Source organism: Gallus gallus, chromosome 1, assembly GCF_016699485.2.
Source record: "Gallus gallus isolate bGalGal1 chromosome 1, bGalGal1.mat.broiler.GRCg7b, whole genome shotgun sequence".
In the NCBI taxonomy this organism is placed as follows: domain Eukaryota; kingdom Metazoa; phylum Chordata; class Aves; order Galliformes; family Phasianidae; genus Gallus; species Gallus gallus.
This window is the reverse complement of record NC_052532.1, coordinates 117813928-117830615: the sequence shown is the minus strand read 5'-3', so window position 1 is coordinate 117830615 and position 16688 is coordinate 117813928. Positions and strand designations below refer to the sequence as shown.

At 39.6% G+C, this 16688-nt stretch overlaps 1 long non-coding RNA gene across 1 annotated transcript; it reads left to right on the top strand.

Moving 5' to 3' along the window:
- The first annotated feature begins 872 nt into the window (after window positions 1–872).
- On the top strand, window positions 873–6597 carry LOC112531406. Its single transcript, XR_003073131.2, has 3 exons — window positions 873–1327; window positions 1562–1669; window positions 5362–6597. It is a non-coding gene; the product is annotated as an uncharacterized LOC112531406 (long non-coding RNA).
- Window positions 6598–16688: the final 10091 nt, after the last annotated feature.

The window sequence follows — 16688 nt, the reverse complement described above, 5'->3', positions numbered from 1 at the left end:
ACTCCAGGGGGAATTTGCCAGGGTAAAATAAAACTATATGCAGAAAGCAGGATATGGTTCTGAAACTGCTGAGTTGCACAATGTTAGGGATTTAACGTAAGGGTCTCAGCTTAACCTGTGGGGCAAGCTCTCTCTAGAGGTCTGGTGCCCTGTTGTCAAGTCTGTGGGATCTGCAGGAGAGGATGGCAGCTCCTCTGATGTCTGCCTGAGCTTTCTTAAAGCAAAACCAGGGGATGCATGGTGAGGGGGAATTGATTTGTTCTGGGGTCTCCTGCATTTGCCTTGTGGCCACGGCTCAGCTTGGCTTGGCTGTGAGCAAACCCTGGCAGGTACACCTGGGTCCTGCACTGTGACTGTGGCCTGATAGGTCATGTTCAGAGGCTCAAATTTCTTCATACCTGATTGAAAGAAAAATACATCCCTGTGGATTCAACCATTAAACACAGATCAACTAACTATGTCAGAATGCGCAACTATTCCTGCATAAGTCTACCAGATTTATCTTCCTTTCTGGGCAACTTTGGGTAGAAATGCTAGCATCAAACGTACTGACATTCTGTTCTGTGACATGCAGAGACGCTGAACAGCTTCTAGAGAACAAGACCTAAAATACTGGCCTGGCACGTTTCCAGCTGACAAAACACAGTATGTGAGAGTATAGAGATGTAGGAGACGGTCTTAAGAGTGTAGACTTATGAGTGTGGAATATAATATTTATGTCACCAGCCTCTTTTCTGACATAGGTTAAATACTTATTTTTAATGTCAACGAACACAGACAAAAAAGCATATCACGGAAAAGTCACTGAATAATAATTGCTTCTATGTTCAGATTGGGTCAGCTGCATTCCCCTCTGTGCAGCAAGCAATATCATGGTATCGTGGAAGAAGGCACAGAGATGTACGTACTAATTAATGATTAGTAAAGGGCAGAATTTTAGATCTTACTACTGGCATGGGTGCCTGAAATCTGCTAATTAAGCATTCTCAAGACCTGATCAAAGGCATTTAAGGTGGAGTTTGCTTAGCAAGATGCAGATAATTAGATGAAAGCTAGTAACGATTTACTTCTGTACAGTGTAACCTGACACTGCTGTCTAAGAAGTGACACTGCCTGCAAATCCTTTGGTTTGGATGCCTCAGTGTAACAGGGTAATGATTAAATACCAAGCACAGATCAAGTCAGGAATAGGCCTTGTATTCCACTTCACAGGAGAAAAAGACTGTTTAATCTAGTGCAGAGTAAGGGTCCGTACTAAAAAGGAGTAGATCTCCTTCCATGGAATCTCAGTGCTCTTCACTGGGGAAGAGGTGCTGCAGTTAGCATGGTGAGTGACAGCCATGGCTAACGTGGCTAATTTCACTAGGACAGAAGCAAACCAAACAGCTGCAGTCCTGTCACTGTCTTCTTTGGCTGCTGCATTCACAACATACTCCTTTCTTGCTTTTCCTTTTGTACTGCCATACCCTTCTCTGAGCCTCTGAACTGAGTTCCCTTTCCTGGATGTCCCAGTCCCAGTGAGAGGCCCATTCACCACAGACCCATCTGATCTCTCCCCCAGAAGCAGAGGGCAGATCTTCCTCCACCGCTGTGTCCTTTGGGGATGGATCTGCAGGTTAGTTTACTTTTGCACAGAGCAGGAAGACCAACCTATCTGCTTGCATCCCAGGTAAGTGCTCCACTGCTTGGGTTACAAGGCCAGAGCAGTCTCTGCTGTTTCATAGGGGGCTAGAATGAGTTCTGAGGACATCTTCCAGATGAGATGCAGCTAAAATCTGGTAGACTACCTCGCTTGTCACTTGCTTGTGCACAGTCTGGAGGTAAGCTGAGGTAATTGGCTCTGTCGAGGCATATGTGACAGTCAGCACACCCACTGGCAAATATTACAAACTAGGGAACGTTATGAGTAGAAATTCAAGCATCTGGATAAATTTAAGTAAAAGCTAATTTAGACAGAACCTAGCTGGAGGTTTTGGACTTACACATCCTGTGAGTCTAACCCCTATTAACCTGCTGGTTTAAACATTATTTGAACATTCACTAAAATGTCTCTTAATCATTTGCTAATTCTTTCTTAAGTATTTATAAATGGGACCTAATATGAAGTGTGATTAAGCTTTGTCCATTTTGCTCCAAAAAAAAAAAAAAAAAAAAAAAAAAAAAAGCTCCATGCAAAAAATTCCCATAAATTACCCAAAGCAGCAGCAGTCCTCAGCCTTAATTACAGCATTCATTACACACTTATGCTATCACATAGGCTCCACAGTTTTAGTAAATCTCAAGAATGTTTTTTTGCAATTTTAACATTCGTCCTCAGGGAAGCTTCTGTGGAGAGACAGCAGGCTCTGAAATTAGATGTGGCTGTTGCTGTGCATTAAAAAAACACTAACCACTGCCTCCCCCTCCAGTTCATATCTTGTTCATTGGCTGCCTTTACCTCAGAATACTACTGACACTGTTGCACTTCTACAGGCTCTGGAGCCACCTTTTCAGGGCACTGTTATACTTCCTTCTTTGGGATCCAGAAACTGGGGCATTATTTCCTTGGCTGCTCTAGGAGAATGGCATGCCCCATGGATAAGGCTCTGCTGAGGGTGAGAAAGGAAAGAGGTTTCCCACTGAGCATGTCCACTCCATCAAAGATCAGTGGTGTACATACCTTTATGGTATCTGCACCCTACATGCTCATCACCTGGGTCTGGCCTCCGGGCTAAGAACTGCAGCTTTATGGCTTCATCCGTCTGTCTGGATGCAACAAACGTTTTTAAATCCTCGCAGCCTTCCTGGTTATGTGTTGGAGATGGACTCAGGCACCCATCACCACTATCTCTGCCACATTAGGGAAAAAGGATGGGTTAGGCCAAAGTGGAGAATGATAGGAGGGAGAGACCCTGGGGAAGGCAGTCGTGCCACCATCAATGTTTACAGCCATATGCTCCAAACTGGTTGTGCACCTACAGTGTAAACTGGAAGTAAAATGACTGATCAAAATGGATAGAAAATAAAAGAAAGACATGCAAACTGGATTTATCAGAAACTAAAGATTTGAAGGGAGGGAGATTGAAAAGACAGACTAGGGAGTTGTGAAGCCAGAAATTGACAAGAGCGCAAGTTCCAGAGATCACAAAACTGAAAGAAATTTACTGTTTTAGAAATGGAATTGGGACAATAGAAGAACTGCTGAAGACTCAATTATATCCAAGCAAACAAATAATTTCCCTTTTGGAGGAGTCCAATTAGTTGATCTTCCATTCTGAAATGGAACAAATATCCTAAATCTTAAAAGCTTCTGTGGACCACTGTCTTCAGTGCTAATTTCCTCGTTAATGATATGCTTCACATGAGTGTTTAAACTTTTAATTGTTAAAGTGCCACAAGATGTAACAAAACATTCTTACAATGTTGCAAATAAAGTGAAGTGAAAAATCAATTTTAAAGCAAAACCAAAAATGTTTAAAAATGTTCTATTATCCCAAACCAAACAAACTCTCACAGTAATTACTTTGTTTCTACAAAACATTTAGTTTTAACTTAACAGCAGTGGAAATTTAATTCATCAGGAGCTGACCAGGTTTGCTATTGATTTAGTCAAGGAATAAGTACAGGGGAAAATCTCAGGGACTTTCTGCTGTTGTGTAGTCATTTGCATTATTGGACAGAAATTATAAAATATACATACATACCTAAAGCCCATCATACACTATCCAGAATGATGGCAGTTTAGATACAATTAGTAAAGATGTAAATAGCTCATAAAGAGAAGGGCAGCAGGGAAGCAGGTACAATATTTGTGTTATCCATGGAAATGTAGAATTCATATAATTTGGGTTTAATTGTCCATGTACTGTATCTGGTATTCATCTGTTTTGGGAGTTTGCTTATTTTTACCTTAATTGCTGAAGAGACATTCTGTCTCAGCAAGGATAAAGACCATTTTCTTTGTATGTTGCTAATAAGGAATGAATTGTTAAAAAAAAAAATCAAAAAGGTCTTTCTCCCCCCCCCCCCCCCCCCCCCCCAGAATAAAACCCCTCAACACTTGTAAACTTCTCTGTGGTTGGGGCTGATGGTTATGTCAAAAGGATAGAGAAAAAGGTCAGAGAATTTCCTCTAACATGAGAGAATGAGCAAGCTCTGCTTTTGAATGCTCATGCATTTGAGCAAATACATCACACACGGTTCTCTGGCTAAAAACAAAGGAAGCAATTAATTGCAAATTACATAGCGATGGTGATTCCTGTTGAGAACTCAGCTGAATGTTCTCACTTCGAGTACCTCCCCATCCCACAGTGCCCTCTTCTGAGATATGAGAAAGTCTGAAAATGTGAAGAGAAGCAAGTTGCAGTTGCTTTATACCCAGGAGTGCAACCACTGTTGCACCAAAATGTTTTAAAGACTTCAAGAAACTCTTTTAGTTCCCTATGGAACTTACATTTAATTTTCCTTCCATTTGTTAGCCTTTTCTTTAATTTATCTCTACTTCCCATTTTTAACTAAGATTTGATTTCTCACCCATTTCGTTCTTTACTGCTAGGTCAGCCATCTCCATGTTATCCAAAAGTTGCTTTTACTGGCTCTTCCAGAGATCCTGCTTCAGCTCTTCCAGTCATGTAGCACAGACACTACATTCACTTTTGGTCTCTGAACTGATTGAACTATTACATATCAGGTCCAAAAATATCTGTACCTCCTTGATCCTTGACATGGTGAAATGACTTAAGTAGGAACACAGATCTATTGGGAGAAAAGAACTGTTAACGTGCTCAGACAGGTGGTCGTGCAAATCATAAGCATAGTGTTAATATTGATGCTGTTCTTGGCCCAGTCAGTCTTCAAGAATAGAAAAGTGTGGTGTCGGTTCGAGGCAATGGAGATCTTGTATGCAAGATAATGGAAGCTGGAATGTTGACATTCTGTCTTTCACTATCTTCTCAGACACACATCCACATCTCAGAATTCCCTCTCGCTCTTGTATGAATTTGGTGAGAATATGGTGGCTTTCTCTCCAGATCTGTCTTTGTCCTCTTACTCTTGCATTCTGTCTATTGTTGATCTAATTGTTGCCCCTTCTGGTTCTGTAGCTTGGGCCATTCTTCTATTAATTCTTCCTCTTTTGTACCTGCTTAATCTTTCCCTGATCAAATTCTTATTGCTGCCCACTAATATTCCTACTAACTACACTACTTTTTTTCACTCCTATCTTTCTTAACTCTTACCTTAATGTTACTAGATCCCTGCAAACAAACTGTCACTGCTGTCTGTCCTTTCCCATAGTTGGATAAGCCCAAATGAAGGATAAAAATGTATTTTTGTATTGGTAGGAAATCCTCACATTTCTTTTTTTTCTTTCTTTTTTTCTAGCAGTAAATTCTCTCCCGCTAGTGACAAGGACAACAATGTGAGCTAGTTGGCATTAAGGACTGTTGGTTCAGAGGGAGAGCTACTGCATGGCTGGCATGAGAACTGCAGGAGAGGCTGACAGGGGATTCACAGGTTACATGGCAAGCGTTGCAGACCTACAAGATGTGCAAATTATGGTAGTTATGGACTTTCAGCTCCATATGTTGGGATATCTTCTGAAATTGGATGTAAAATGAGTGATGATTTGTGACGTTACTGACAGTTTGAGGAGTAATTGTCAGATGACTAAAGAAATCGGGAATTTGTAGATATTTTTAAATTTTGTATTCAGAAAAACACATTTCATCTTCTAATGCTTTTCATAGCAATTTTTATTAAATATAAGTAAGTTTATTTTCTAATAAAAGTAATAAATATGCTAGCGTTATGTTGTTGATAGAGTTTAGCCTTTATTTTAACATCATTATTTGTTTTCCCACACCTCATGAATATATTCTAGATAGTTTACAAGTTTGCACCAAGTTGATTGTTTAAGGAGAAAAAATGTCAAAATAGCTTCAAGTACCTTCCATTATGTTCTTTGTTGCTCTGCCGCGTTTCCGTCTCTATCTATATTTTATTATTAAGAAGGTCTGCTTTTACTTTTATGATGTGAAGTCTGTCAAAACAATGCATTAAATAATTCTGAATCATTATTATCCAATACTACATTTGTTGCTTTCTTTTTTTCCCTCTTTTCCTCTTTTTTTTTTTTTTTTTTTCCCCTTAGATGGTCCAGGATTGTTGAATACTGTACGGTTGTGGCTGGAGCATTCTTTTATCCTCCTACTCAGCAGCCCTCAAACAACTGCATTCATCAGTCAGAGACTCTGAAGGGTGTTACCTGTGACTCTTCCTGGGGTCTGAATAATACAGGAATGAGTCTTATACTGATCTGGTTCTTTCTGTCAGCAGTGAGAATATGATTTGCAGTACCACACATGAGGTATGGCCAGAGGTGGAGAAGGAAAAGAATTATGGAATTATTTTAGAAAGTGTGCAGGCCTATGTGATACTTAGCCTGCACAAAGATTATTTTTCGGGAGTTACATAAAATTAGATGTAGCCTACACCCATTTTCCTCCTGAAAAAATTGTTAACAGGTTGATTTAAGAGGATAATGTAACACTTGCCCTGCAGGCTGTGGGATTTCTCTATGGGATACCTGGGCACCAAGAACTGGAAAGCACAAAAAAACTTACGGGGAATCCTAATCCTAATAGAAAACAGTCCCTAGAAACTGTAGAGAATCATGAAGTGGTCTCACCAAGAATGCCACTTCAATCCACATTCCCCAGAATTCTTTGCAAGCTGATGAACTGGACTAAAATACTGAAACCACAACAAAAGGTCAAGGGCAGTGTCAGGAACCACTCTGATGAAATAATAAGTAACTCTGACAAATGGAATTTCCCTGTCTTATAGATGAAGACAAACTTTTCTGCAGTCCTCTTGTCATGTCAGATAAAAAATTTCCCAGCTCTGTTTGAATCAATTGTGAGCACACAAATAGGCTGCACATGCCTAAAAGCATTTGCAGCACCACAATGGCACTTCTCTAAGTGGGTAGATACAAAACCAAACCTTTGCAAATTGAGGAAAGACCTAAGAAACAAGCAGCACTCTTCCAGCTGGAGTTAAGTAAAAATATGCTGGGTAGATATGAGTGACTCATCTGCCTTTGTCCTGCGGTGTTGCTCCACAGATTGCCTCTACTTGGAGGAGGGCTAGACTCCAGCAAGTATCCAGTACTTCTCCACAGTTCTCTGTGCAAGAGAAGCTATATCACTAGTATCAGTTCATGGTATTTCTAATCAATTTAAATGGACAAAAAATTATATAAGTTTTTAAGGTTTTACTAGTTGTTCCACAACACCACTTATTATTGCCCACTATGTGAGCAATTTACCTACCAACACGATAAAACTTTATCATCCCTTGAAAATAAATGGGAAAGGAAAAAACATTGGGAGGGGTAACACACACTTTTATTCTAAAGAAAGCTTTTTGTGAAAGCCATTTGGTAATTCTATTGTAGCCAGAGAAAAGAGTTTCCATCTTGAAAAAAGAAAGGCATAAAGATATATTCAAGTATTAATCTTTCATCCTGTTTCTGAAACTTTTGATATTTTTTAATAAAAAAAACATAAAAGAATTCATGCTACTTGAAAGCTGCTTTGACCTGTTGAGCACTGAAGGCAAAGTAGTATAAGAGGTGCTTATTCATAAGAGAAGGATATATCTACAAAAAATCTCTGCTGTCAATAAACTGCATTTGCAAATTGCACCAGTTTTTCCATCCTTTGAACCTCCATCGATCCCAGAAAGTGAAATCTTTTTTAAGAGGCTGTTATACCTGTTTCCACTAATATTACTATAGCAATATCTGTTCTTATTGGAAGCTTTCATGTGTAGGCTGAGGAATTTGACCTCAGCTCACACAAAATTGTCTTCTGAAATGCAGAAGTTGGGAAAAGAACCTATCATGAAACTTGTGCCTGTTAATATTCCTGGATGCAATTCAGGAAGATTAAAGAGAGAGGTTTTTTTTAAAAGCAACTCTAATGTTATGAATAACTATCCCTTTGAACTTAAAGGAGACTGGAAATTCACTGCTAGGCTGCCTGAGATGCTACTTAGTAGTCACTACTGTATAGCTGTAGAAATTTGGCTGGTGGCCAGGTAAGGAATGGGAATTTCGTTCTGGCTTCTGAACGTAGTCTGAAATTGACTCTTTCTGAAGGTCCTTACATTTGGAAGTTATTGGCAAAAATCATATTTTGCCTTTTGATTTTCTGAACTGTTCATTAAACACAATTAAACAGAAGCTTTAGAAGTTAAGTTTTCAAAATATACAAATATAAAGCTACCTTGAAAGTCCTGCAGTCCTAAACAAACTCACCTTCCTGGTAAAAGACAGGTTGATGACCTTCGGTATTCAACAAATGCTGATTTTTTTAGAATACATGGCCTTATATATGTAAATAATACTAATGGCTCTATAATGTTTCTTGAGAAGTGGTAATGAAGGTCTTTTCTTATCTGCTGAAAATGGATAGCAATGTAATTATGTTTCCTGTTGATGGATCTCTGTGGAATGAGAATATAATGTCTCGACATTCTGATTTGAAAGGTGGAGCTGGGGCATATCCAGGATACAGACAAAATGAAGAGAGTGGTTCTGTTTTGCTCAACAGCTTAATATTTGCAGTTGTTAAACATAACTTTTTATGGATACAGTCCATATCATCCCAGAAGAGATTTATACCTTTCTGCAAGCTGGAAAGCAATAGAAATAGTGTTAACAAGGTACTCCAGGCCAAAAGGCTATTGAGATCCCTATGAATTAAACATGCTGTGCACATTATTGTTGAGGTGACAACTCAGCAATGCACCTTGCTATTTCCTTGTTTGTTCCTATATGGTGAGCTAATTAAAGGGCAATTTTGGGAATGTTTTCTGCTAATACCATGAGGTTTCACATGATAATATAACCATGTATCAGAGACAAGTAAGCATAGCTAAGCACCTTCGCATGAGATTGACACTTATTCCCCGCATCCTTTAATTTGTTGGTGTCGGATACATATTTGAGAATAAAGCATCACATTGCCACAGAGCAAAACTGGCAGACTGGAATGAAACTGGCCTCTTTAGAAACCACACAGAAATGCACTTTTTCAAATTTCTTTCTTTGGAAGATTTAGTTGCCTTAAGAAGCACAACTGGCCTTTCTGATATGGAGAAATGATGTGTAATTGGAAAGCTGCTGCTCTTGACCTTTCCAGTGGTGTGTCACAGAGCACTATCCTTTTGCAATAGCAACATCTGCAGTAGCTGCAGAGGGAGAAGTGTGCCAGAAAACAGATCTTGACCTTTCTGTCTGTGAAAAACGGGTTGAACTGGGCTTACTTCAAGTTTCTGCCAATGAGCATTAACCCAGCAAGAGCAAAGTGGACCTAGAGACTATTGTATTTTAGAAGAAAAGTAAAATGTAATTAATTTACTTAAAGGCAAGTATATATACACATGCATGTGGGCAGTCTCTCTTTGTTCAGGAGAGGATAGACTTTCTGGCCATACTGTAAATCCACAAACATCACGTGGGCCCAGTATATTGAAATCATGTAGGGTTTAGGCATTGCATCTTAAAAGGAGAGAAGAATTCTGCACCATGGGTATAAAAAAAAGCTGTTTTGGCTCAGCTATTGTTCTGAGATAACTGCTAGTAAATGTTGGTGACCTTTCAGTGAAAGGATAATCTTTGGTAAATAAAGGAAAGATGAAAAATAATGCTGTAACGTGTTGGTCACATTTCTAAGGCAGAGAGGGAGAAAGGTGAAGAAGTACAACAGAGTACTGACCTAGAATTAAATGAAAGTATATCCCAGAAAATGGAGGCACATCTCTCTTTTTCCCTTTCTTTATAAAATTTGTTTTATTTCCAAGTGTTGTACAGAGCTTAGCTGAGACTGTAACCTGAAATAGCTAAAAACAAATCTCTCCCTGTGAAGAAATCATTTTCTTTTGCTGGAGCAGATGTGTCGAGAATCCAGTTGGAGGCTCATACATCAGCAACTGTGAGGGGACTCAGCAAGTGTTTCCAGCACTGCAAGGAGACAGTTTAAGAAAATAAGCTTTGTACAGGTGTCTCAGGGGGAACATTATAGAAAAAAGAGTGGGAGGAATGGACCTTTTCCAAAACCTGCAAGTCGTTGGCAAATATTAATCTTGCTTGTTACATGATAATGTATTTCCTGCTATCTTGAATATAAGAACATGTTTAAAAGATGGTTACAGACAACTTATTAACAGGCTTGGTGCATGTGCACTTGTAAGCTGCAGTCAGGAATACCATAGGAGGTCTGGGGCATTTCATGCTTGTATATTAAAGAGAGCTTTTGTCCTGTGGTGTATGTGTGGGAGAATGAACCCCAGAGAGGGAAAAATGGCTTGAGAGTGGATGTACCACTCCCATTCAAAGATAGTATTGTGAGGTTTCATGGGTGATGGTACAAATATTTCAGAAGAAAGCAATTAAAAAAAAAAAAGGAAGAGGAGTTGGAGATGAATTCAAGTGAGTTCCCTGGCTTCACTAAAATGATCTCAGATGCAGGGATGACTTTATGACTTTATTCCCTTTTCCATATGAAGTCTTCTTAATGAAAGTGGATCTTCTTAGGAAAAATATGCTTTTAGAATTTAAAAGGAAAGACAATAATTCTAATTGGGAAAGAAAATGAAAAGCAGCAAACCATTTTCAAAGTTAAAAAGTGTGGGATCTTACATGATCAAGTCTTCAGCTTGAGGGAAGTCTCATACAAGTATGTATGACAACAGTAACGGCTGAAGACTCCTCTAGGACTTTCTCATATCACATGCAATATGGTGGGAAAAAACAACCTTCATAGGGACACTGTCTATTGCATGAAGACTATCAGATAATGTCCTTGGGACTTGCAGCAAGTTGCAATGGAGTCCTGAAGTATTAGAATGCTAAAATGGAGCAAAAAGGAAAAGCAGGAGGTATGGGAACTGTCATGTAGGGAAACTTCTATTTCTTTTGCACAGATTGGTAGCCTTTCTAACTACCTCCATGTTACTGAAGCTTGAAGCATCAAACTGCCTCTTGAGGACGTAAGTGCTTGCCCAGGCCCTGTACTTGATGCTACTCTCAGATGTGTGGGATGATTGATGGCTGGTCAAGGTTTTTTTGTAAATTGGCCTTGTATCCTGGATGGTAGAAGGAACAAGTTTGACAGTTACAGTGATTTTTTTAAACAGCATTGCTTGTCAGCAGTCAGACCTCTGCAGATTGCTTTCTGATCTTACTGAACAGCATGTCAAATATATTGTTATTTTATGAGCACCTTGCCTTCCCTTCCACCTGCCCATTTCCAAAAATTTCTGGGAGTGTGAGGCTCATGAGCAGAGTGCTAATATAGCCCATAAATTTTACTGATGGCAGTACAGTGCTAGAGCATGCCCTGAGGAGAAGGTTTTACAGCCCCGACCTAAATTCGTTGCTTGATATCTGCCATAATGTCCATAGCTTGATTCTAACTTGCAATTTACTGTTAGCTGCCATACATTTTCATTTAATTTGTATCAGGGTTCAGAGGCTAACGGTTAGGAGAAAAGCCTGAATCTTGTTAGACCAATGCTTACCAAATTCCTGCAGTCTGGGCAGGCCCCTGCAGGCTGCACCCCTGGGGCAGGCTATATCTGCAACTCAAGTGCTCTGATCACAAGCTGTCCTGAGTATTGGTTTCATCCTTCTTTTTTCCTACACATATAAAAATTTTTATCTGAATGAAGACTACCCAAGATGAAAGGGTTAAACCCATTAGTACTGTACAACATAACAATGGGCTTTTACGTGCTTGGCTCTGGGAAGCCATCCAAAATGCTCTGAATGTTGAGTAGGAGCACGATGGAAGTAACACCCCATGCATGTGCGTTCTCATTAAGCACAGAACTCCAGAAAACCTCAGAGAATGGGTCTGACAGGTCATTGAGCAGACCTGATATACCTGCCCAGATGTAATATATGCAGCTAAAATTTGTGCTAAAGCTTTCACTGTCTGCCAAGGGAGAGTTAAGCACCTGAGAATGAGATCCAAAAGAGGCAATGAGCATTGTTGTGCTCGGTTGGTGCAATGGATGAATGCAAATCAGCCCTATTGGAAGGGACCAAAACACAGAGCTACCCAACAACTGGGTGCAAAGGGTCAAACTTGCTTCTCTCTATTCATTTACCAGCACTTTCTTCTACTAGAAAGAAAAGATATAAATGGTATGTAATTGAATCTTGCTCTGATAATCAAAAGAAACATTCCCGTATTTCACACTTTTTGTACAATTTCTTAAATATAACATTGGAATAACAGTAACCTCCTTATCTCAAATGGATAGGGACCTGAGACACTCACAGACTGAAATAATGGGAACCCAGAAAAAAAATCCCTTAGGCAGAGACAGTGGCATCCATCACACTGGGGCCCTCCGGTGCAGAGTATCATATAAGGATGTAGGAAATGACATTTTGTCCCATGTCCCCCTCTAGTAGCTGTTAAGTGCAAACCCAGTAGCCTGTTTGCATACTATGTGATTGGTATCAATGTTTATATTAGTATTCAAAAAACAACAAAGGATGTGTTAAAAATAGCAGAGATGACAGAAAGAGGGCAATTACTTCGTTGTGTGAATAGGAAGGATAATATTAAGTTACAGTGTAATTAAGGTTAGACCAAGGTGAAGTAAAGATAGCAAACAAGGAAAGTAAGGAAAGGTTACTCATTCTGGACTCAAACCTATCCCTACAGAATTTAATGATAGGTTTATGCTGACCTCTGTGAAAGCGAGGAGGAGTAGATTTGAGGTTAATTTAGAGGCATATTTATAAGGCAGTCTAGTGAAACTTGATAGTGTATAATAGAAAAGGATACTGCAGACAAATGAATAGGAACTTACTGAACTGAACTCATCTTGAAAGCGGTTTGATTTGATCTGTCCTCTCGCATCATGGTTTTGTTCCACATTAGATTATTTATGGACTCTAGTCAGAGCAAATCATTTTCAAAAGGCCCAGGCCTGGTAGTTTTCTGCCACTGGTCAATCTCAGGCTGCTGAGCCGCTTACCAGCAGGGTACCAGCACTGTTTTCATGCTTGACTGGGATACATTTGTGGCTTAAATCCCATCTAGTTTGCAGCTATCAGAAAAAGCTGCATTCTTTTACTGAACAGTTGTGGAAGTTATTGATTTCTCCTCTGTGCTCAGAGGAATATTTTTTGGTGGGTTTGTTGGGACTACCTGAAATGGTTCAAGAAAATCACTTGTGAGACACAGAAGGAAACGAAATCTTCAGAGAGGAAAGGACTTAAATGATGAAAGGTGGAGGTAAATTACTTAGCTAATAGGTGCCCTGGAAATTAAAGAATAAATTTGGTTATCTAATTTTTCACTGCAAACCTAAGCAGTTCTATCAGTATGATTCTCATCTTGTGATAATCTTTCATGGCTCATCAGGAGCTTGCTGAGACATATTAATGACAGCTGGAAAATGTGGTACTACAAAGCCTTTGTTTCCAGGTAAGGGAATGAGAATTTTTCTAAGAAAAGGAAATCAAAAAGGACGACGCTTCCATGTGCTGGTACATTCATACTACCAATGAAAGTAGCACTGTATGCATACAAATGAATTTGGTGATAACTTAGACAAACAAGTCTGATCCTTTTACATTCACACCCACTGCCCACATTGCCACATGGGGCTGCACCGAGAAATAAGGATGATTGGCCGTGTGTTGGGTAGGCTTATTCTGGGACAGGGACCAGTGTTTTCGTCTCTGGGCTGATTCTCTGCCACATGTATTACTCTGTAGTACTAATAGGAGCCTTTTCCTCTTTCTTTAAAACATAATCGTGATTTTAGGAGTATTTGGGAGGCTTTTCTTTCAGTTCTCAGAGCACCTTGCTACAACTCATTTGGTGGTTAGCACAACATATATAGTGGCAGAGACAGATGAACAAACTGAATGTGGTTCTAACTTAAAAACAACAGTTTTCCAGCAATAGCTATGCAGAATGCACAACTGACAAGGGAGGAGGGAAACATTCATTTTCCTTCTGAAGAGTGAATTCAATCTCCAAATGATTTCACCATGGTTTCAAATTTGGTCTCCATTCCCCTCCCTGATTTTTCACTAAGTGGTTAATAAGTGAAATCATCCAGCAGCAGCAGTTGCTACTTTACATATCAGGCTATGGTAGTGTTCAGCTATGGCAATGACAGCACAGCTGAGCAGCACCAAAGAGAGCAGGCTATAAGTCCCGTGTGGAAAATAAGAGTTACCTGCAGGAAACTGGATTCAGGTCAGGTCTAGTTGTGATTCTTGCCAATTCCAAACATTTGTTTCCTTCCAGTAGTTGTTGGCTTGACAGACAGCGTTTTGAAAACTCATAAATAGTGGACTAGTTTAAGAGTCTGAAGACAAATAGTTTAGGGATACTGCAGAATTAGCTCTCTGCTTTTCCCATCAACCCTCCAGTGTTCTCTACCCTGGCATTCATTTGGGCTGCATGCTGAGAAGGCTTGTCAGAGGAGCTGCAAAAGAAGACTGACTCCTTACAATTGGTACTCCTTCAAACTCTGGAAACAAAGCTTTTCACCTTTTGACTCTAACTCTGTATGGACTACTGCTGTACATTAAGGTGACACACAATGTTTAGACATTGGATCCAGTTGATTGTCCTCTATAATATGCCCCTGCACAGTGAAATTGCCCTACTGCATCACTAAAATGATTTTTCCTGACCCATTGCACTTTACTAATTAAATAAGCTCTCTCTTCCTTCATTAATAACCTAATAGGTTTTCTGCTTCCTGTCAGTAGCAATCCTTATTTAACATTACCAAAGAGTAATTGTTTTAACATCAACAACATAGATATTTCACTCCTATTTTATTGCCAACGTGATAGTTCTTGCTTCAAAAACTTATGCTACTCCATTCGTGGGTTTAAACGAAGATCCAGAGTTTCCACAATATCATTTTGGAATGGGGCAAATGTTCCTTTGGAGGCATGAAGGACTGTGCTTCTTCTCTACTTGCACATTGGTAGAAATAATTCTCTATGTGCTCTGTGCAAGAGATCCAGATTTAGGGCAGAAAATCTGAACAGAAAAGAGGGAATGATGAAATATAAGTCAGACACTTTGAAAATCTTAATAGATGAAAAATTCTAGCAAAGCTGTAGGTAGTGTATCTGTCAAAGCCAGCTGTTTCCTTGGCATCCTGTTTCTAGGGAAAATTAAAACCCATGATTATCTGCATTCAATCTATACCATAAGAACAATGATGAGTATAATGATCAAAGCCATGTTTCTGTCTCAAGGGTCCCTCTTCTGTTTATGTGCTTACCTCCTACTTAGGAATCACAGTGATAGATATAGCTATCTCACACAGAAAATATCCAATTGCTTGAAATATGATTCCCTGGCTAGTTCGCACATGTGATCCTCCATTTGCTATGTCTGTGTGATGTAGGTATCTATTTCTTACTTGTTAAAAAACTTGCAGGAATCATTTGATGCATATTAATGGTATCACCTTGTGGTCCCAAATTGAACACTGCAGTTGTAATTTAGTTTCAGAGCTCTGCTGCTCTTCATAAACCATGAGAATGAGGAAGGCTCTTTCAACTGAATGACTAGGTTATTCATTTAAAGACTGTATAATTAATCTGTATATGATGATATATATGCATATGTTTAAGGCCAGATTGGATGGGGCCCTGAGCAATCTGATCTTCTTGATCTAGTGGCTGACAATCCTGCCTGCGGCAGAGGGGTTGGAACTTGGTGACACTTAAGGTCCCTTCCAATTCAAGCCATTCTGTGATTCTGTGTATTGTACCTTATGAAATGCTCCTTGATTTTGGTGCTGCTAAAAGCTTTGCCTTGCATTATGATCTTTGTTTATTCAGTTACTTAGGCTTATTGCTCTTCATTATTGGTTCTTATTAAAAGACATAGGAAAAGGGAGAAGCTATTGTCCTTTCTTTAGTCATTTATTCCAATTTCTCTTTATGTGCAAATCTGATCTGTTTTTGGACCTATGGTTCTGTCTTTTTATTTTGTAGGAGGACCTTTGGCTGCTCTGCTTCATGCCCCATACAGGACACAGCTGGATGTTGCACACTTGCTAGAGCCTTCCTGAAGAATCAAGAAGTTTGGCAGCAATGTGCATCGGACTAACTCACAACCAGACAGTATACAATGCCTTAGCCAAGGCCAGAGGCTCAACAGGATTGGCAAGGGCAGTCCTTGCTCAATGAACTAAAAGCTTCTCACTTTACCTCTGTGTCTTCACACCTTTGTTCCTCATCGCCTGAGTAGGTCTTGGGGTTTCAGACCACAGTGCAGCGGCAAGGTAGTGTCACTTGTCACTGGGAGCTGAGATAGCTCAGGGCACATGTCTGCTGGGAAGCTGGCTAGAGTCTGCCACGGCATGCTCAGATCCTCACAAGGAGCAAGGAGTGGTCTAAGTGATCACAGCAGTGATGATGATTAAGGATTATAGCGCAAGTTCTCTTCTTCATTGTTACAGTAGTTTTTTTAATTGTGGCTGTAGAGAAGTTAGAATGTTCTTTGTTTGGCTTAATACTATGACCACCCTTAGATTATTTTTTAAAAATACATTTAGGAGCTTCTCTCAAAAATAAGTCTATGGGATACAGGATCAGGGCACTCAGAGGTACCTTGGCTTCCTTACTTCAGGAGAAT